Here is a 22,470-nt window from a genome sequence, read left to right as displayed (position 1 = left end):
ACTGGGTACTGTATGGCCATGGAGTAGGTTGTGTTGACGGAAGCCAATAGTAAGAGGGAGGATGTGGAGCAGTGTTTCTCCAGGGTTTTGCTGCATCAGATATATATTAGTAGCATTTGATGTGCAGATTCTGGGCCTCTCCCCAGGCATAATGAATCAAAATCACTGAGGTTAGAGTTTGTCAATCTGCATTTTAAAGGAAGCAAGCCATGTGAATGTGTAAGAACTAAGATTTGGTGAACCAGACAAGGATGGAGGCAAAAAGTAGATCATAGCAGGCCTTATGTGTGCTAAGGTGCTTGGATTTGGGCAGAGCCACTGCAAGTCAGACAGATCACTGGACACAGTGTAGAAGATGGAATAAAAGAGGTTTGCTGGGGAGTGGTGTCCAATGGTGGTGAGAATGCATTCTAGTGGGGAGATATTAGTTTTAAGAAAAGGACTCCTGAACTAAGACAAGGTGGGGGCAGTGGAAGAGAGAATAGCAAAAATACAAGCCATAATAAAGCATGTTGAATCATCAGAAGCTAGGGGTAGAGGGGAGCATTGAGGAATCAGAGGAGTCTTGGTTGGTGGGCTGGCGAAGTGACTGCTTGGAACTCAGTGGGGCTTTGATGTACTACTTGCAAGGGAGACCTGCCAGGGAGGAGTGATCATGCACCCAGCCTTCCCAGATTTCCCAGAGGAAAGCAGAGATGTAAAATGTGAACACAGCATGACTGGAGCAATGACATCTGCAGGTGACAGGGAGAAAGCCATCTGCTGAGCTACAGCCCCCCTCTCCTGTGACGTTTATTAGTTCATGATCATGATTGTAAAAAAATTTGGAGTTTTGATTTGGGACATGAGATGCAATGTAAAGAATTGAGAACCATTGTCTTACGGCAAAGTACTGACCTATTAAACACTTTGGTGACAGACAGACCTGACATTGACCATGGGGAAGTGAAGTAATAATCACCCTTGGAGAGTATCAAGGCAAAAGTTATGAAAGGAAGGTAAAACTAAAACCATATACTCTGTATGACAGGAAGGGAAATGACTGAAATTTTCTGGACAAGCACCACAGTGTCTTTCTTCCAGATGATGTCATTTAGTTAGAACAAGGACTTAACCAGCTACTGAATTATTACAGTTTTCCATGACTAACTGACTTTTCCTGTTATGTTTGGTCTTAGGCTTTCTGTTGCCCAGGAGATCCACATCTACATGTTCAACCTCAAACCCTTCACAATTATTTTTTACATAAAGGGCTGTGTTTTTTTGTTTGTTTTGTTTTGTTTTGTAAAATCCTCTAGATTCATAGGAGACAATAGTACCACTCATTTCTGCAGCATACTATTTATAAGTTGGTAAGGTTGTTGCATGCTTTTGAACTTGAATATTTATATTGTCCCTCTTGGTAACAGTATCTAGCACATCATTGTAAAACTTGATTTTATTGGAGGTCCTTTAGTTTCTCTTAGGTTAAAATGTGGAACTTCTACAGTCACTTGTAATTTCCTTAGTCTTACCTTCAGATTCTTCCCCCAAAGGATTTTTCTTTCTTCCTTTACATTTTTACTTTAAAATGAATTAAGCATGATACCAACTTCATGCAGATTCATATTGTGAAGAACACATTGGTAAGATTGAAATGTTATTAGTCTAATTATGTGCTATATTTTGAAATAAAATCTCCTGGAACAAATGTAAATCTAATGATTAGAAAATGTCATTTACATTTCTCAGAAAACAAACTTACAAACAAATTTAAAGATCTCTCTCTCTTTTTTTTTTTGAGAGGATGTCTCACTCTGTTGCCCAGGCCTGGAGTGCAGTGGCGCCATCTTTGCTCACTGCAAGCTCCGCCTCCCGGGTTGACGCCATTCTCCTGTGCTACCACGCCCAGCTAATTTTTTGTATTTTCAGTAGAGACGGGGTAAGATCTTTAGTTTTTACTTGCAATTCTAGAATTAGGCAACACCTCATTCTGTAGAACAGAATGAGTATTCCAATAAGCTGAGCAGAGGAAGCTGACTTTATAGACAGAAAAAGGCCGAGGAAAGTAGGAAGAGGGAGCAGAAAATTGATTATTTCCGTTACTTTCTTTGCAAAGGTTAAAGCGGAGGGGGCTTCCTTATCATGCCAGCTAAAACTGGCCTGTTTGGTAGTTTGGCTGTTACCTTTCGCTGCTGGTTTCTTGAAAGGTCAGATGAACAACTTAGTTTCAACTTGGTGGCGTGGAACTTCAGCATGAATAACTCTATTTTGGCTTTGGTCTGTTGGGCCTAATACAGGAGCTCAGTTCAAACCAATGGCCTCCTATAAATTTTATTCAACAATTAGTATTACACAAACTGGAAAGTTGGCATTGCGGAATAAGAGCAGGTTTTGGAAACAGCGGGACTGGATCCTAATCTTTTCTGTTTCTCCTAGCCATGTGACCTTGAACAAATTACTTGACATCTCTGTGCCATAATTTTGACATCTGTAAAATGGGAGTACGAATACTGCCTAACTTCACAGGCTTTTTAGGAGGATTAAATGGCAACGTGTGTACCTGGCTCATAATTAATGTTAGTTATTTTTCCTCATCTTTTTCTTTTTCGCTATCATGATTTACTTTGTTTTCATAACAGCCAAACAAGGCCAGGCGCAGTGGTTCACGCCTGTAATCCCAGCACTTTTGAAGGCTGAAGCAGGTGGATCACTTAAGGTCAGGAGTTCGAGACCAGCCTGGCCAACACGGCGAAACCCTGTCTCTACTAAAAATGCAAAAATTAGTTGGGTGTGGTGGTGCACACCTGTAATCCCAGCTCCTCGGGAGGCTGAGGCATGAGAAATTGCTTGAACCCAGGAGGCGGAGGTTGCAATGAGCTGATGTCACGCCACTGCACTCCAGTCTGGGCGACAAAGTGAGACTCTGTCTCAAAAAACAAAAACAAAACAACAACAACAAAAAAAACCAGCCAAACAAGACTTGTTTTTCCAGAGACTTGCTACAGTTTTCTATGCCTAGTTGGCTGTCAACACATTACTAAATCTGAGCTTTTAAATTAGAATAATCATGAGTTAAAACAAAGTGAATTTAAAATTCTTTCTTTATTTCTTGAGCTTTTGCTTTTAATGCAAAGCTCCTGGAATTTTCCACCAAGTTATCTTCCGCTTGAGACCTCATGTATGCAAATGAGAGGAGCTGGGTAATAGAGGGAGAGGGAAACACCGGGCAGGGCAATTATTTGACCTGCATTCCTTTACTCTGGTGTTCAAGAGGCTTTATTCATATTTGTGTGTGCAGTTCTTTGTAACCGGTTGCAAATTCCGTCTCCTCAGACATTCTTTCTTCCTGAGGTAATAGATGTGCACGCCACTGGGGCACTCAGACACAGGTATGCTGCCTCGGCTTCTGTGTTAGAAAGGAAAGGCTAAGGCCACTATGCAGCACAGTGAAAAGAAGCAAACTGCAGGGTCCCTGGACTCACATTTGAATCCTAACCCTGGGCAAATTACTTCACTTCGCTGAGCCTCAACTTCTCTCTCATCTATGAAATAATGAAGTAGAGGATTACAAAGCATGGCACTGAACCTGGCACAAAATAAAATATGTTTATTCAATAGAAGTCTCCTTGCTGCCTTCTTGAGGAGGTGCCAGGGATACAGGTGACCAGGGATACAGGTGTCTTGTCACAAGACGGACAAGCCTGCTGGCCAACGAACAGACAATCCAACAGATGTAAGTGTGATAATAAGGGAATAAGTGGTAGTGGTGAGAACATACGTTAGACTTAAGCTGAGACCTGATAAGTGAATTAGGAGCTTGCCACACAGTCTGGTGGGAGTGCAAGAGAGAGCTGGGCACACAGAGGTTTCATAAGGCTGCCTAGGATGGGAGGGGTAGGTTGGGGCCAGATTAAAAGGGCCTTCTCAGCCTCATTTTAAAATTTGGACTTTATCCTAACAATAGTGAGAAACGTATTGCAACATTTTAAGTGGAGAAGTGATACAACAGATTTGGATTCTAGAAAGATAACTCAAGGTAGAGGTTAGATTTGAGGGGTAGCTACACCAATGCCTGGGGTCTAGTTCAGTTGGGACCCCCAGTTGAAGTCCTCCATATGAGAAATGATGGAGGACTGATCTTGGAAGACTTCCAGGAAGAAGAAAGTAGTGCTTTCATTCATTCACTTATTCCCCACATATTAATTGAGTGTCTATTATGTGCCGTGCACTAACTTCCAAGGGTATGGTAGTGAACAAAACAAAGCCCCTACCTCAGTGGAGCTACATTCAATATAAAACACAGATGAGTCTATGAGTAAATGAATATAAACAAAACATAGATAACACTCTGATTTTATGACCAAGTTGATACTCACTTCCCTGAACCTACCTTTAGAAGGAGAAATCAAGTGTAATTGAGCAGGTGTTACTCAGACCTACCTCTCCAATGCACAGAGATCTCTGGGGATATCTCTGACCAGGATAATGTCATACCTACTCCAGGAGCCCTTCTTGGGGCTGCCCCCTCCCTCACTAACAGATACAGGAAAGGAACTGATTCAAAGCCAGGGTCGGAAACTCAGACACTTAAAGGGGCAGAATATTGTTATGAGCTTTATGTTACACAGATGCTATCTGGTGCAAGAAGGTGAACTTTGCAAGAAGACCATTGGGTCTGAAGAACACTGACCTCAATAGCAATTGCTGCTCTGTGGCTGCATGACAGTGATTCTCCACATGTAGACTTTACTGACTGGTAGTCCATGAGGGTCCTAGTGACATAAGAAAAAGCTAACCATGCCAGATCTTTCTTTTGTTTTTAAGGGTCCATGACCAGCAGTTTCACTGACTTTCATTTTTATACAGGACAGAGGTATGTGTGCAAGCTCAGATACCTTAAATTCATATGCCTTTAATACAATCCAGGCAGATGTCTAAATGAGGGATGCTTCCCCACAAATGGAGAGTGAAAGTGGGCCAGTCTAAAAGGACCTCAACAGCACTGTGCATGGCCAGCTGTTTGTGGCTGTACCAAAAATGCAGGTCATAGGATTTTTATGTGAAAATTTCTATATTTAAATGTTGGCAACTAAGTCTGTTTTTTTTTTTTTTTTTTTTTTAATGCAGTTGTTAATCATCTGTGGGCTGGATTCTTCCTTTATCTTTTCCAAGGCTGCCCTGTAAAAACCTCCACTGCTGGCATCTGCTTTTCTTCCTTTTCACTCCCCAATCCTGAGTCCTTTAGTCTCTTATTACATCAAATTTAGGGGTGACTCAAATTTAGCCAAAATTTTCTCGAGTTTATGGAAAAGCTATATACAAAAGAAAGTTTCTGTATACAAGGATTTTATATCAGGAAGAATTTTCAGTTGGGGATGGTAACAGTTACTGTAAGTAAGATACGGTCATAAATATTGTTTCTCTAAGGGGAGAAATTTCTGATTTCTAGTCAATTTACAAACCTGTGTCCTGGAACATAAACATTTGTTTGTAAGTAAAAGAAAGAAGGTACATGCGGATGCATTAAATCCATATTTACACCCAGTACATATGAGTACATAATATACTTTTCCTGGGAATTATCAGATTTTTTTCCTGGATCAAATGATGAAGACTATTTAAAGTAGAAAAGAGAGAAAACCAGTCTATTCTGCATGGACATTTTGTTATGGTAAGCAGTTCCATAAGCATGGGCCTCTATTTTGGCATTATATAATTTTACATTACTTCTTAAATTAAGTGCAAGTTTTGAAAAGGAAAAAAAAATTAACCTCCTGTTATAATAGAAATCTTTCACTTTCTAAAAATCAGGATATCTTCTTTTAAAGGGAGTTATCTATTCAATCAGAAATAATTCTGTATTTCTATATACCTTACAATTTTGTAAAATTCTGTTCCATACAGTATCCTTATAATCACTTTTTCATTCCGTTTATATCCTTAAAAACATCCCTAGGAGGTAGGAAAAAAACCAGATTTTAATGAAATCATAAAAACAAAGAACTTGACGCAGCCCCCAACACCTGCTAACCATGCGATGTGTTTACAGTTGTTATTGCTACAATTAATGATATCATGATTGTTGTTTTAAGCCTGATTGACAGTTGAAGAAACTAAGTAAGGTAAGTAAGTAAGTAAGGTAAGCTAGGTAAGTAAGTAAAAAACTAAGTAAGGAAGCTAAGGCCACTATGGTTATAAAATTAGTAAAGTTTAAGGACTAAAACTTATTAACTCACAGGTTTATGGACTTAAAATCCATAACCTTTCATTTATACCAATAAAAAATAAAAAGAACAAAGAGGGCCTTTTGTTATTTTAACACCTTTATGTGCTGGGTGCCTTGTCCATATTAGCTTATTTATTTTTATTTTTTTTGACAGGTACTGTATGAGGTCTCATTTTATAGATAAATAAACTGAAAAAGAGGTTAAATCACTTACCAAGGTCACATTGCAAGTAAATGGCAAAGCCAAAAAAATGCTCCTATGTCTGAATGCCAAGGCCCCTGATCTCCTTCTAGAGTACATTGTATCTAATGGATAGTTGCAAGTAACAAGTATTTTATTTTTAATTGATAGTAGGCATTTAAGAGGTGTGTGTCACTTGCAGCTAGAGCAAATTTTCTTCACTTCATAAAGTTGCCAGCTAAAGGAGAAGAAAGCAGTCATCTTTAATAGATAGGGTTTTCTGTAAAATAAACAGAAGGGTTTTGTGCCTGGTTTAAAAAAAAAAAATTCTATTTCTTTCTATGTCTGAGAGGTGACCTTTCTGATGTTATACTGTGGGTGGAATTCATTCTGGAGGATGTGAGTGGGATTTTAGGAGTATGATGGGAATGACTGATGAATCCATACTCCATTTATAAGTGGCTTGTCATGTGATGATGAATAGAGAAAACATAAACAGTGGATATAGCAAAGTATCAGTTTGGATTAGGTTTAGGTGTAAGTGACAGAAAACCTAAAATGCCAGGACCTCAGAAAGGATAGGAGTTTATTTCTCATGCATATAAAATAAGTGTGGAGGTCAGGAGTCTAAGGCAGGTTCAAGATGACTGAAGGTTTTTTCTTTCTTCAATCCTGCTCATCCTCAATACATGGCTTTCTGCCTCATGGTCCAAGTTGGCTGCTTAAACACCTGCTACTGTGTTGTAATTGACTGTAGGAAGGAGAAAGGGAAGAAGAAGAGCACATCTCCTTTCCTTTAAGGACACTTCCCAGAAGTCACACGTGACACCTCTGCTTAAATTCAATTAGCCAGAATTTAGTCACATGGTTGTGACCTCACACACATGCTGCAAGAGAGGCTGGAGAATGTATTCTTGTCCTAAGCATCCATATGCCCAGCTACAAGGTGTGTGTGTGTGTGTGTGTGTGTGTGTGTGTGTGTGTTGCAAAGGGCGAGGGAGTTCTATAAATAAGGAAAAAGGAGAAAACATATTGGGGAAAAACTAATAAAGTCTCCCATAGAAAGAATCAATGAAAACAAGTTAGCCATGCAATATAGAAAGATTACCTCCATGCCAGCCTCTGTTCCAGAATACCTACCACGTCCTTTGCCTAGGATAGGAATTCTAGAACAGATGTATAGGTGTAAGTCCTAAACTTTTCCTCTGAGCACCTGTTTTTGAGTGAATGGTAAAAATTGTTAGGAGCCCACATCTTTAAAAAGAAAGGCAAAGATAACCATAACTTTTATTTTTTTGAGCAGCTCCTTTGCACATTGCTTCACTACAAATAAGACCTACCTAAGGAATTAGATCTTTCACTAAGTCGAAAATTGCAGTTACTTCAGAAGCTTGTGACTTCCATTAAAAGGCTGAACTCCCTAACGTAGACACAGACCCTGCATGGGGGGCATGAATTTCGAATTTCTTGTACGACTTTCATCGGCATGCACCCAGGGAAGTATATGTATACATTGGTAATGTTTAGGGAGCTGAATACTTCCCAGTTTTCTTCTGTCAGTGTTCCTTCGTCCAGAGGAATACCGAAATAATAATTCTAGCAACTTTTTAAAATGCCAAACGAATTACACGTATATTTCACTTAAGCTTCAGAGCAACCTGAAGGTGGGCTTTATCCATTCCCATTTTACAGACGTAGAAGCTCGGAAACAAAGTCACACAACTAGTAAGGAGATGTGCCAAGATTTAAACTTGGGTCTGTTGGACTCCCAAATCCATACCCTGCATCACAATGGCCTCACACCTTTGAAAAGTAGTACAATGACCCCCCTTTGATGTTTATTTTTTGTATAATGACTTAAGGAAAGTAGAGAGGTCGAGTCAACTTTCACTGGTCCCTGCAGTTGTAATAGGGATCCCTTCACCCTCTCAATGATTCTTTACTGAGTTACAGGTAAAACCCCACAACGAACTGTAGGAAATCCCACTCTTTTAAAGCTCTGAGGATTTAGAGCCTGATTTGGGCTGAGCAGGTGAGGGAGATTGGTCGCAGAGAGCTGGAACTGGAGGCCTGTTCTCTGTCAGTTCATTATTTTCAAAGGCCTGTTGCAGGGACTCTCCTTGTCCTCCCAGTGCAGGGAAATATAATTGTGATCAGTACATTTCCAAAAAATATATTTCCACTACTAAGGACATGGTAAGGAAATGGAACAAATGAATAAAAAGGGCTTCTCAGCCAACTGGAAAAGAGGCAGGCCATGGGTATCCAATGTCTTCCTCACTCAGTTTTTCTTACCCAGTTAAGCGTTCTGGGTCCCCTCCCTCTCATTTATTTGCTGCTGTGGTGTCAGCAGGGTAGGGTGAGCTGGCATCAAGTTTAATAAGTAGTAGCTTGCAGATCACCTGCTACCACATTTTCCAAAGCTTGCTGGTAGTTGCTGCCTTTGTCCCCTCGCTGTATACTTGAGATGCCTTCAGTCAGATGAAAATCATGGAAAACCAAACTAACCTGGCTTCACAGTGATGAGATTGGTTGGCTCCTGGTTAGGAAAGGCTTCAGAATGTGTTTGTTTCATTGACTCAGTGGAGCATCACCAGGAACCTTGTTATTTTTTTTTTTTTCTTTAAACCTCTCTGCTCTGTTTTTTGCAGTCAGTTTCATTTACAGCTGTCCCCACACACCTTCCAGTTGCCAAGTGATTTTCCTTTCCAGGGCTTTGAGTTTGTTCATCACTATCTAGGGAGAGGGAGAAAAAGAAAAAGGTCACTTCCAGGAACTCTCTCAGAAGAGCCAGGAACTATTTTCCCAGTCATCCTCAGCAGATTTCTCTTCAATCTCATTGGCCCAAATAGGGTGTTACGTTTATCCTTGAACCCATATGTGGAGCCACGGGATGGGATAATGAGCCACAAGCCCCACCACCTGATCAGCTTCCCCCAAGTACCTGGGCTTTGCAGGAGGAATTGAAGGTGCTCAAATAAAAGTTAAGATAGTTACTGAAAGAAGGAGAATAGTGTTGGAAGAGCAATTACAGTGCCTATTAGACACCCGCTGTTCTGAGAATCAGCTCCAACCTACTCCTAGCAGCACCCAAGGAACTGGGGCGCTTAGCCTGGCTCACAACTCTTGGAAGCTGCTGACCCCTAGTGTCTGAGGAAAGCATTGGCTCTAGAATCCAGAGGCATGGGTTTACCTTTCATGAGCATCACAGTGGCTGTGACACCCTCTCACACACAGGGAGGTTGTAAGCAAATTAAAACTTCTGGAAATACTTTAATGAATAAGTGAGTTTAATTGAAAGTATTCCAAAGACACTGTAAGACTTAGGCTTCCCTGACCTTGCTGAGCAGCAACTTCAGAACACTCTGTAGTCCTTTTCGCAACTGTAAATTGTCATCCACAGTGTCTTTCTCTCTAGACAGAGGGTGTGCTTTTTGAGGGTGGGGCCTGAGCCCAGCTCCTCACCTTGAATTCCTGTATGCTTAGTGAACACTTGTATGAGTAAACGAAAGACCCAGCTGTTGTTCAGCTCTCCTCTGCCCTTCCATAGCCATGGCTTTCTCTTATAAATATCAGCTCTACCAGCCTAATTGTACTCCTTTTTTTTTTTTTTTTTTTTTTTTTTTTGAGACAGAGTCTCGCTTCGTCGCCCAGGCTGGAATGCAGTGGAGCGATCTTGGCTCACTGCAACCTCCGCCTCCCAGGTTCAAGCGATTCTCCTACCTCAGCATCACGAGTAGCTGGGACTATAGGCGCCCGCCACCCACACCCAGGTAATTTTTGTATTTTTAGTACAGATGGGGTTTCACCAAGTTGGCCAGGCTAGTCTCAAACTCCTGACTTCGGGTGATCCACCCGCCTCTGCCTCCCAAAGTGCTGGATTACAGGCGTGAGCCACCGTGCCCGTCCAGTTGTATTCCTAATAAGACAACTAAGCAATCAATTGTGTTTTGAAACTGCATGTTATACAAATGGGAAAATATTCCAACAACCCCAAATACACATCTGAGCAACTGCTTTTGTGTTGTGGAATACCCACTATCTGGTCAGCAGAGAAAGCAGAATTTTTTATTATAAGCAGATCAACATTGCTACTGTGAATTCTTTGAGCAGTAGGCAAAGCTGTGTTAGAAGGGGTTCTTCTTTGGTCTATGCATGGCAGGTAACAAGACTTCTCCTGTGCTTCATGATTTGGGTTAGGAAGAAAGATGAAAGGCAACAACATGGTAATTATAATATAGAATGACTCAAGACAAGAAAGAATAGGTTTTTGTTTTGTTTTGCTCTTAATTGACTTGTAATTCAAGCGAGAAATGTGGCAGCTCTCAGGATTGGAGAAGCTTTGCACAAATCCAATATTAGAATTTAACTGCCATTAGCTGTGGAGGGCACCAAAGGACAGAGAGGATTTCTCAGTCTGGGAGCTGAGGGCGAGTTCTGGGGAACAGTGGCAGCCACAGCTGTAGAAATCCTGACAGTTGTTCAGTCTTGGCAGGCAGGGCTGCTGCTCACTGGAGAAGCTGCAGTGCTTCCTGGGCAGGGCCCTCCGCTCACATGGTGCTTGTAAGACCTGCTCTGGGGTGGAGGCCTGCACCATCTTTCTTTTCCCCTTTTCACAGGGGAGGAGAAAAATGGGCAGATAAGTATCATAGCAGTCGGGTAGGTCATGGGATAGGGAAAAAAAAATCAAACATTGAGAAAGAGTGACTGGAAAACCACACTGTACCATTGTGTCCTAAAGTATTGTATCAGTTTTGCCAGCCTACACTTGTCTCCTAATTAAGTAAACTAAATGCTATGTGTTATCAAAATTGTCATTATTACAATTCTGTTACTTTGTAGAGAATAAAGGTAGATACTAAATATTGGTTCTACATTTCAGTTGACAAATTTCACAATTTTGCTTCAGATTCCTTCTTTGGAATACATCTCATTCTTGCAGAAATATGGATTTTGTTCAGTCAGTGTTTAACAGAGACTTTTAAAAGCTACTAAAGTTGCAAACTACTTAAGAGTTGTAAGTCTATCACAGTCCACCCATTTGAACAGTCCCCTGCTTTAACCTGTATTTGTGCTTCGAGGAGAAAGTGATGGAAGAGGCTCCATGCTGGCTTCGTCACACTGATGTATGAATAAATGGGCAAGTAATGGATGACCTGGGGTTCATGCCAGCCAACCTACCTGCAAACCTGCTTTCACAAGCACTTGACAAGGCACCTACCTTTCTTAATGTACCAAGTACATAATCTCTCCGATTCTGTAAAAAGATTAGCTATTAGGAAGATTACAAAACTTTGGGTACAAAAATAAGAGTATTTTTAGAATTTTGTTCTCCATGTATTAATTTTATCTGTAGTGGGTTTTTGTTTGTTTTGCTTCCTCTGCCCCACATCATAATTTGTGTGTGTGTGTGTGTGTGTGTGTGTGTATGTGTGTGTGTGCTGAATAGATGATCTCTAAGTAGGTAAATTCTCTTGGGAAAAATTCTCAGCATGAAAAATGTGGGGAAAATACAGCTGGACAGCGTTTAATTTTGCCAAGAAAAAAATGAGGACTTGTTCTTTGCTGGTGCATGAGGCAGGGCTGTGTCACTGCAGTGTGAGTTATGAGGAAGACAAGCAAATGCACAAGCAGGTGTTCACACCTGCTGTCTTCTTAAGTCCTCCCAATAACCCTGTACGGCAGGTACTACTTCTCTTGTACAGAGGAGGAAATTGAGGCTTAGCTAAATTATGCAGTGTGTCCAAAGCATAGCTAAACAGTGTGGCCAATTTTAAAATCCAGACATTTCTAACTCAAGAGCCCTGTTCTTCTTACTATACCAAATGTCTCAGTCCTCAAGTTGTTGTCCTAGAAATAAAAATATAAACAACAAGGAACATTTGTTCAGCTTAGTGTTTCTCAACAGAGTAAGAGATAGCTTCTCCGAAGCCCTTATGCTTGCACTAAATATTTAATTGTTTTGTTTTTATTTTTATAATAACCCATTAATATTAAGCATATTCTGGTTCATCACCTTATAAGCAAGGACTGCTGTATGATACAAGTAATGCTGGTTCTGTTTGTGTTTACACTGACACCAAAAAGTGTTTCTCAACCCCCAGAGATTTCAAACTACTTTATCCAATATCCATTCCTCCCCTCTACCTTACTAACAGAACCCTAATTTGACTGGAATCAGCAATGGTCCTATGGTTCTCAGACTCCCTTGCAGTTACGAATGTTCATGTGGCAAGGTTTGAGCTCATGATGTCTGAGCTATTGGATGGGACTTTCCAGAAAGATCCTTAAGAGTGGCTGACTTTTAAAATCGATAGAGGACATATCAGGTATTAAGCTGATAAGAGCAGGTGCTACATTTGATCTCAGACAAAAGTTCAAAAAGCAATGGTCAGTGTCTTTCTCACTCTCCGGTCTTTCTCCTCATCTAGCCAGGAAGGAAGTTGAGATATGACCATGAGGGCAAGAACACATACTAGCAGTGGTGGAGGCAAAGATACAAGGAGTCTGGGTCTCTAATGACTACAAAAAAAACCCTCATTATACCAGCCCAGGATGTGACTGTCTTCATTATGTACAAATTTAAGCTAATTACCCCGTCCCTACTAAAAATACAAAATTAGCTGCGCATATTGGCACATGCCTGTAATTCCAGCTACTCGGGAGGCTAAGGCAGGAGAATCGCATGAACCTGGGAGACGGAGGTTGCAGTGAGCCAAGGTGGCGCGATTGCACTCTAGCCTGGGCAACAAGAGTGAAACTCCTTCTCAAAAAAAAAAAAAAAAAAAAAAAAACTATTTTTTTTCATTCTTTCTCTTTTTTTTTATTACACTTTAAGTTCTAGGGTACATGTGCACAACATGCAGGTTTGTTATATAGGTATACATGTGCCATGTTGGTTTTCTGCGTCCATCAACTGGTCATTTACATTAGGTATTTCTCCTAATGCTATCCCTCCCCCAGCCGCCCATCCCCCGACAGGCCCCAGTGTGTGATGTTCCGCACCCTGTGTCCATGTGTTCTCATTGTTCAACTCCCACTGATGAGTGAGAACAAGCAGTGTTTGGTTTTCTGTCCTTGTGATAGTTTGCTGAGAATGATGGTTTCCAGCTTCATCCATGTCCCTGCAAAGGACATGAACTCATCCTTTTTTTATGGCTGCATGGTATTCCATGATGTATATGTGCCACATTTTCTTAATCCAGTCTATCATTGATGGTTATCTGGGTTGGTTCCAAGTCTTTGCTATTATGAATAGTGCCACAATAAACATACATGTGCATTTATAATAGCATGATTTATAATCCTTTGGATATATACTGAGTAATGGGATCGCTGGGTCAAATGGTATTTCTAGTTCTAGATCCTTGAGGAATCGCCACACTGTCTTCCACAGTGGTTGAACCAATTTACACTGTCACCATCAGGTGAGCCAAGATGGCACCATTGCACTCCAGCCTGGGCAACAGGAGCAAAACTCCATCTCAAAAAAAGAAAGAAAGAAAAGCTAATTTTTAAAATAGCTTTATTAACATATGATTTATGGCCAGGTGCAGTGACTCATGCCTGTAATCGTAGCACTTTGGGGAGCCCGGGCAGGTGAATCATTTGAGCCCAGGAGTTCAAGACCAGCCTGGGCAACATGGCAAAACCCTGTCTCTACAAAACATACAAAAATTAGCTGGGGCATGGTGGCACGCAAATGTAGTCCCAGCTATTTGGGAGGCTGAAGCAGGAGTATCCCTTGAGCCCAGGAGGCATAGGTTGCAGTCAGCCGAGATCACGCCACTACGCTGCAGCCTGGGTGGCGGAATGAAACCCTGTCTCTAAAAAATAAACCAAAGGGATATAATTTACATACCATAAAATTCACCTGTGGTTTTTTGTTGTTGTTGTTGTTGTTTTGAGACGGAGTCTCACACTGTCACCCAGGCTGGAGTGCAGTAGTGCAATCTCAGCTCACTGCAACCTCTGCCTCCCAGGTTCAAGTGATTCTCCTGCCTCAGCCTCCTGAGTAACTGGGATTACAGGTGGGTGCCACCACGCCCAGCTAATTTTTGTATTTTTAATACAGGGGGTTTCACTATGTTGGCCAGGCTAGTCTTGATCTCCCGACCTCATGATCTGCCCACCTCGGCCTCCCAAAGTGCTGGGATTAGAGGCGTGAGCCAACGCACCCGGCCTCAAATTCACCTGTTTTAAATGTACAGTGATTTTTAGTAAGCATAGTTTTGTGCAAACATCCCGGCAACCAAACCTAGAACCTTTCTGTTATTCCCAAAACATTCCTCTTGCTCATTGACAATCTATCCTCATTCCTCAGGCCAAGGCAACCACTGATCTGCTGTCTTTATAAATCTGCCTTTTCTGAACATTTCATATAAATGGGATCATAGAACATGCAATCTTTTACATCTGGCTTCTTTCACTTAACATACTGTTTTTGATAGTCTTCCATGCTGTAGCACACATCAGTAGTTTCTTCTTGTTGCTGAATAATATTCTGTTGTATCACTGTATTATATTTTGGTTGTCTGTTTTCCAGTTGATGGACATGTGGCTTGTTTTCTCTTTTTAGACCTTATGAATAATGTTGCATGAATACATATACATCTTTGGACAGATGTATGTTTCCATTTGTCTTGGGTAGATTCTCAGGAGAGGAACTGCAAGATCATATGGTAAATTTATGTTTCATTTTATAAGTAACTGCCAAACTGTTTTCCAAAGTAAGCATACTATCTTATATTCCCATCAGCAATGTATGAGGCTTATGGTTTTTTCATATTCTTATCAAAAATTATTTTGTCTTTTTATTATATTCCTTCTACTGGGCATGAAGTATAATAGCATCTCATTGTAGTTTTTTTTTTTTTTTTTTTTTGAGACGGAGTCTCGCTCTGTCACCCAAACTGGAGTGCAGTGGCCGGATCTCAGCTCACTGCAAGCTCCGCCTTTTTTGGGTTCACGCCATTCTCCTGCCTCAGCCTCCCAAGTAGCTGTGACTATAGGCGCCCGCCACCTCGCCCGGCTAGTTTTTTTGTATTTTCTAGTAGAGACGGGGTTTCACCGGGTTAGCCAGGATGGTCTCGATCTCCTGACTTTGTGATCCGCCGGTCTCGGCCTCCCAAAGTGCTGGGATTACAGGCTTGAGCCACCGCGCCTGGCCTCATTGTAGTTTTAATGTTCATTTCCCTTATGACTAATGATGTTGAACACCTTTTCAAATGCTTATTAGCCATTCATGTTTCTTTGGTGAAATATCTATGCAGCTGTTGCCCATTTTTAATTGGCTTGTCTTATTATTAACTTACAAGTGATTTTTATACATTCTGGATACAAATCCTTTACCAGAAAAAGTATTTGTATATACTTTCTCCCAGACTGTGGCTTACTTTTCATTTTCTTACTGATGTTTCTTGAAGCATAAAAGTTTTTAATTTTGATGAAGTCAGTTTTTTCAATTTTTCCTTTCATGGATTATGCTTTTGGTGTTGTGTTTAAGAACTCTTTGTCTAACTTAGGTTGCAAAGATCTTCTACTTTCTTCTGCAAGTTTTATAGTTTTAGCTTTTACACTTGGCATATGATTCATTTTAAGTTCATTTTTATGTATAGTGTGAGGTATCTAAATTCATCTTTCTGCACGCAGATATCCAGTTGTCCCAGCACCATCTGTTGAAAAGACTGTCCTTTCCCCATTGAATTACCTTGGCACCTTTGTGAAAAATCAATGGACTATAAATGTAAAGTTTTATTTCTAGACTCTCAATTCTGTTCCATTGATCTATATGTCTACCCTTATGCCAGTACCACACAGTCTTAATTAATGTAGCTTTATAGTAAGTTTTAAAATTGGGAAGTCTAAGTTTTCCAACTTTGTTCTTTTTTAAGATTGTTTTGGCTTTTCTAGGTCCTTTGCATTTCCATATACATTTTAGGATCAGCTTGCCAATTCCTGCCCAGAAGCCTGCTGGAATTTTTATAGGAATTATGTTTAATCTATAGATCATGTTGAGGGGCATTGCTATTTTAATAATACTGAGTCTTCCAATTCCTTTATTTAAATCTTCTTTAATTTCTCTTAGCAATGTTTTGTAGGTTGTTGTTTTTTTTTTTGGCAGAGTCTCGCTCTGTTACCCAGGCTGAAGTGCAGTGGTGTGATCTCAGCTCACTGTAACCTCTGCCTCCCAGGCTCAAGTGATTCTCATGCCTCAGCCTCCTGAGTAGCTGGGATTACAGGCACATGCTACTATGCCTGGCTAATTTTTGTATTTTTAGTAGAGACAGGGTTTCACCATGTTGGCCAAGCTAGTCTGAAACTCCTGGCCTCAAGTGATCCACCCACCTTGGCCTCCAAAAGTGCTGGGATTACAGATGTGAGCCATTGCGCCCGGCCTGTAGTTTTCCGTGTATAAGTCTTGCACTTCTTTTGCTCCTAATTGTTCAAGTCACTGTTACATGGAATTTCTGATATATAAGGCCAAACTGAAATCATGATACATATTCTTATGACCAAATAAAATGGAAAATTTAAACAAGTGGAGGTGTACTTAATATATGTAAATGATATTTCTATGTGAAGGACAAATGGTGCATTGTGTAAATGAACAGTTTCACAGTGGAAACAATGGAGAAAACCAAATTATTACATGGCATGCATATCCAGTCCAAATGAACCTTGTCCTTACAGTCAGTACCGTATGTGTATAAGCCAATAAAACAACGTCATCTGGCACAATAATCAGTATTGTTAATTGAAATTAATTGTATTCGGCCGGGCATGGTGGCTCAAGCCTGTGATCCCAGCACTTTGGGAGGCCGAGGAGGGTGGATCACAGGGTCAGGAGATCGAGACCATCCTGGCTAACATGGTGAAACCTTGTCTCTACTAAAAATACAAAAAAAAAATTAGCCGGGCATGGTGGCGGGTGCCTGGCGCCTGTAGTCCCAGCTACCGGGAGGCTGAGGCAGGAGAATGACATAAACCTGGGAGGCGGAGCTTGCAGTGAGGGGAGATGGTGCCACTGCACTTCAACCTGGGCAACAGAGGAAGACTCCGTCTCGAAAAAAAAAAAAGAAATTAATTGTATTCTATTTTTGTTTATATTTTGTAAATTCACTTGGATTTTTATAAGCATTATTAGCAAAAGGAATTTACACCTAGTTTTACATGGATTGGCTCAATATTTTTTTCCTTTAATAGGTGTTGTCTTAGTTCATTTTCTGTTGCCATAACAGAATATCTGAAGGACTGGGTAATTTATAAGGAAAAGAGGTTTGTCTGGTTCACAATTCCACAAGCTGGGAAATCCAAGAAGCATGGCGTTGCCATCTTCTCAGGTTCGGGTGAGGGCCTTGTGCTGTATCACAACATGGCAGAGAAAGGCCAAGAACCAGAAGGGAAAGCAGGAGTGTGCAAAAGGGACAAAACATGAGAGGCAGCCTTGCTTTATAACAGCCTGCTCTCTCAGTGACTAAGAGATGCATTAATCCCTTTCTGAGGGTAGATTCCTCAACCAAATGCCTCTTAAAGGTTCCACCACCTCTCAACACCATTACGTCGGGGACCAAGCTTCAACATGAGTTTTGGAGGGAGCTGACCATATTCAAACCATAGCAGCTATCTATTTTGTACTCACTATTGTGAAACACTGGCTCTAGTTTTTTTTTACTTTACAAAGCATTTTCAATTCACCATCTTGTTATTCTCACAGTAACACTGGAGCTTGGGTGAAATAGGGCTTTTTAAAATTCCCATATTATAAATCACGAAACTAAGATTCACAGAAATTAAGTGATGTGTGTAATTGTATACATCCATAAGTGGCAGTTCTGTGATTGCTGAGTGTAGTAGCTCACACCTGTAACCCCAGCACTTTGGAAGGATCTCTTCAGCCCAGGAGGCAGGAGGCTCTCCCAAGCCCAGGAATTTGAGACCAGCCTGGGCAACCTGGGGAGACCCTGTCTCTTCAAAAGGTTTCAAAATTAGCCAGGTGTGGTGTGCACCTGTGGTCCCACCTACTCAGGAGGCTGAGGTGGGAGGATCACTTGAGGCCAGGAGTTTGAGGCTGCAATGAGGACCGATCACGCCACTGCACTCCAGCCTGGGCAACAGAGTGAGACCCTATCTCAAAAAAAAAAAAAAAAAAGAAAAGAAAAGAAAAGAAAAAGAAATAAAACTAGGAGTTCAGGCTCCAAATCTCTTACTCTTTCCTCTACATCCGTATTGATTATGGATCACTTCCTGAAACCCTGCTAGGATACAAGAGAAATATAAAACTTTTGGAAAGCTTTATAGGTACCAAGATAAAACTAATATGAAGCATAGTAAAGTTAGGGTTAATATAATGGAGGCCACAGCCCAGACTCTAGATTCTAGTAGCATCTATAGAAAGCAGACAACTATCCAGACCTGAGAGTTGAGTGGGAAGCATGCCCTGAGCAATGCAGAAGATGCTGTCAGGCAGCCCAGATCTACAGCACTCCCTCCACCTGCTTCCAGGAGGGAAGGACTTCCTTCTCAGCTGCTGGTAATGTTGGCAACTGACAGTGCTCAGCTGAGACCCTCTTTGGGATTGCCTGTGGTTGAGAAGAACTAGGATGCCCAAGGTAGGAGCAGGAGCAACCCATATCCAAAGACAGGTTAATGCTGGAACATGAAGGCCTGGCCCTTTGTGGATCCACTTTGAAGGCCCTGCCCCACTGCAGAGCATCCTCCTGGATCAGTCAGGCCTCTGCAGCTGCATCAGAGAATCCAGCCTCTCCCTCTGCCCTGTCTTACTGCCTGTATTCCCTCACAGGTGTTGCCCCAGAGCACTCTGAATAAACTTCCTGCCTGTGAATCTCTACCAGAGGGTCAGCTTCCTGCACCCAGTGATCTATAAGGTTTCTAGGCAACAGGAAATGCCCAAAGGCCAGAATTCCTCTCGTGGGTGTAGCAGAAAGTAAACGGAGTAGTGTTTTATAGTGGCTACAAAAGAAAAGGGCAATGGTAGTGTACTTTGAAAGACAGGATGAGCTGTCAGCCCTGATGGGGACCCCTCAGAAAGCTGTAGCTGGCCCATGTACTGGCCCATGTACCCCACATATTGCCGAGTAGGGATACTGCCGGGACCCCGATGTTTGCTTTGTAAAGTGGGTGTGTAGCCCAGGTATCAGCTCTGATCTTCACTGCTTACTGTCCTATGAATTTGGCCCAGAGGCTAGAACTGGAAGATCTGATTTTAGATCTCCTTTGCCAATTTTGTGGCTTTGTGATTCTAGAGCTTGTATTTCTCGTTTGAAAAATGAGTATGCTTTGAGGATTGAAATGATCCTAATTTCTGGGGCTCTTCATGAGTGTCATGTGACAGGAGGATTTCATGGCCAAGTAAGTCTGGGTGACACTAGGCCAAACTAAGTTAAATTGATTTCTGAGGATTTCTCAGTCTTTTGTATGTTGCTCTTCCTTCCAAGTTCCTTAAGGCGGGGGTGTAATCCAAATAATCTCAACCCATCAAGAAGACTTCTTGCTGCCAACACCCTCCATGGAGCGTTAATAAGCCTGGATCTTGCTGGAGTCATATGGAGAAGCCCTGTCCCATCCCATAATGGACAGTCAATAAATGTCAAATTAGACTCTATTGATTACCATGGTCTGCACTGCCCTAACCTTAAACCAAGTTAGCAGTCCCAGAAATATCAGAAGAGTTCCCAATGATGCTGGCGCTCATGATTGATGTGTTTTTGGTTATTTACACAAATACACATTTGGTAAGCTATAATTTACTTCAAGGATACATCCAAATCTGTGTTCAAGACATGTATGTTTTAAAGAGTGTTATTCAGTCAAGCTTTTAGACTGGGGAGAAATGTGGCTTTCCAAGGCATACACTCTCCATTCGAACAGTAGTAGCCATCATGTGTTGGAACTTATAGTTGACACCTTGTGGGGTTGAAACAATATGTTGAAAAGGATGCAGAAGGTGTGTCTGGGCTGTGGGAATAGGAGTGCTATGATGCATTAGTGATGTCACCATTAACAACAACATTCTCCACCTTTGTTTTAGACCACAGTTAAGTTTACCATATATACTCCTTTACCTTTTGAAGACAGAGCATTTAAACCCTCTCAAGTGCACTGTGTTCAAAAGTAACTCATCATCATCTTCTCCCCTTCTATGCCAGTTCTCTCCACCTCAGATGATGGTGGTGGTCTCCAGGAACACACCCATGATTCCTACCTGGTCTTCATTTCCCATAACCCATCAGTCACCAAATCTTGTCAATTTACCTTCCAAATGTGTCTCAAATCACTCCCCTTCCCATCCCAGATGCCACCCCCATTCTGCAAATGCTATTAACTCTCACCTTAACCTCAACATAGTCTCTCTGCCTCTGGTCCTATTTATTTATTTATTTGAGACAGCATCTCGCTCTGTCGCCCAGGCTGGAGTGCAATGGTACAATCTCAGCTCATTGCAACCTCTGCCTCCCAGGTTCAGGTGATTCTTCTGCTTCAGCCTCCCAAGTAGTTGGGATTACAGGTACATGCCACCATACCAGGCTAATTTTTGTACTTTTCGTAGAGACAAGGTTTCATCATGTCGGCCAGGCTGGTCTTGAACTCCTGACTTCAAGTGATCTACCTGCCTTGGCTTCTCAAAGTGCTGGGATTACAGGTGAGAGCCACTGTGAGGCCTGCCTGTGGTCCTTTTTAAAAATGTATTTTACTTATCCATTTTTGAGACAGATCATGCCCTGACACCCAAGCTGAAGTGCAGTGGTGCAGTCATAGCTCACTGCAGCCTCAAACTCCTGGACTCAAGGGATCCCCTTGCTTCAGCTTCCAAAGTAGCTAAGACTACAGGCAAACACCACAGCACCTGGCTTTTTACAAATTAATTTTCATAGAGACGGAGGTCTCGCTTTATTGCCCAGGCTGGTCTCGAACTCTTGACCTCAAGTGATCCTCCTGCCTCAGCCTCCCAAAGTGCTAGGATTACAGAGTGGAGCCAGCCTGGCCTCTGCCTGTGATCCTGTACTCTTTAAGCCCCTCCCCTAGTCTACCTACCTGACTGCCTATTCAAGTGTGTCTCCTTCTCAAACACTGTAATGACTTCCTTAGGGTAAAGCCTAAACTAAATTCAGCATTAAATAACTCCCGTGTCAGCCTTGCTGACCTCTGGTCTCATTTCTCATCACTCCCTTGTACTCTAACAAAATCAGTCTGCTGACCTGCCTAACTCATGCTGTCTCTAGCTTCCATGCCTTTGTTTTTGTGGTACCCTTTGCCTGAAATGTTTTGTCTACTCTATCTCTTTCTTGCTCAGTTAATTCCTACTTATCACTGAAACGCAGAACTCAGACGTCACCTACTCCAGAAAATCTTTCCTGACCCCCAGGCTTGATTAGAGCCCTAACCAATTACATATGTTGGGCTATAAATAAATAATATAAATATGATATATAGTATAATTCTTTGTTTATGTGTCTATTTTTGCCTTAAGGCTGGAAATGTGTCTTACCTCTGTATTCCTTGCGCCTGTTACCATACTTGCATTTATCTCAAGTGCTTGATAAATATGCATCGATTAAATGAAGGAATTAAATACCTATGATGAATAAAACTAAGCTAATAGCAACCCATCAACATCAGAAATATAACCAATACTTAGGTAAAGAATTTTCTTTTGCACACTAAGAATGATTGCTTTGCATGACTGGTGAAGTCTGAAGGAGAAAAGCAAGCAATGGGATGGGGTGGCGGGCTGCAGGTGGCGGGGTTGAGGGGAGGTGCATTGTCCACGAAAGCAGCACTGAGCAGATTCTAATGACTTCAGTGTGGTATAAAGCAACCTGAACACTGAATTGCATCTGGTTTCCAGTGAAAGAGAACCACTTTGAGCGCTTAGCTGGGTTTAAAGTAGTTTCCTCACTTTTGTGTGGCCACTCTGGGTGTTTGCCCATTATCTGTACCTCTGTAGCTGACTTTTTAAAATGCCTGAACTTTGGCTTGTTTTTCCTCATGGATTACTAAAAAAAAGAATACCTTCTTCTACTAATTAGATTAGATTAAAGTTAACCCATGGGACCCTTTG

At 41.5% G+C, this 22,470-nt stretch overlaps 1 protein-coding gene and 1 pseudogene across 7 annotated transcripts in view; one reads left to right on the top strand and one right to left on the bottom strand.

The window, feature by feature from the left end:
* The window catches only part of SCHIP1 (schwannomin interacting protein 1), a 164,544-nt gene that overhangs the window by 63,626 nt on the left and 78,448 nt on the right, over positions 1-22,470 (top strand). The gene's annotated exons all lie outside the window — the stretch shown is intronic.
* Positions 12,678-12,778, bottom strand: LOC117084767 (annotated as a pseudogene).

The sequence above is a fragment of the Trachypithecus francoisi genome, unplaced genomic scaffold (assembly GCF_009764315.1).
Source record: "Trachypithecus francoisi isolate TF-2019V2 unplaced genomic scaffold, Tfra_2.0 Lachesis_group0, whole genome shotgun sequence".
Classification (NCBI taxonomy): Eukaryota; Metazoa; Chordata; class Mammalia; order Primates; family Cercopithecidae; genus Trachypithecus; species Trachypithecus francoisi.
The sequence above is the reverse complement of the archived record's forward strand: the minus strand, read 5'-3'. Positions and strand labels throughout refer to the sequence as shown.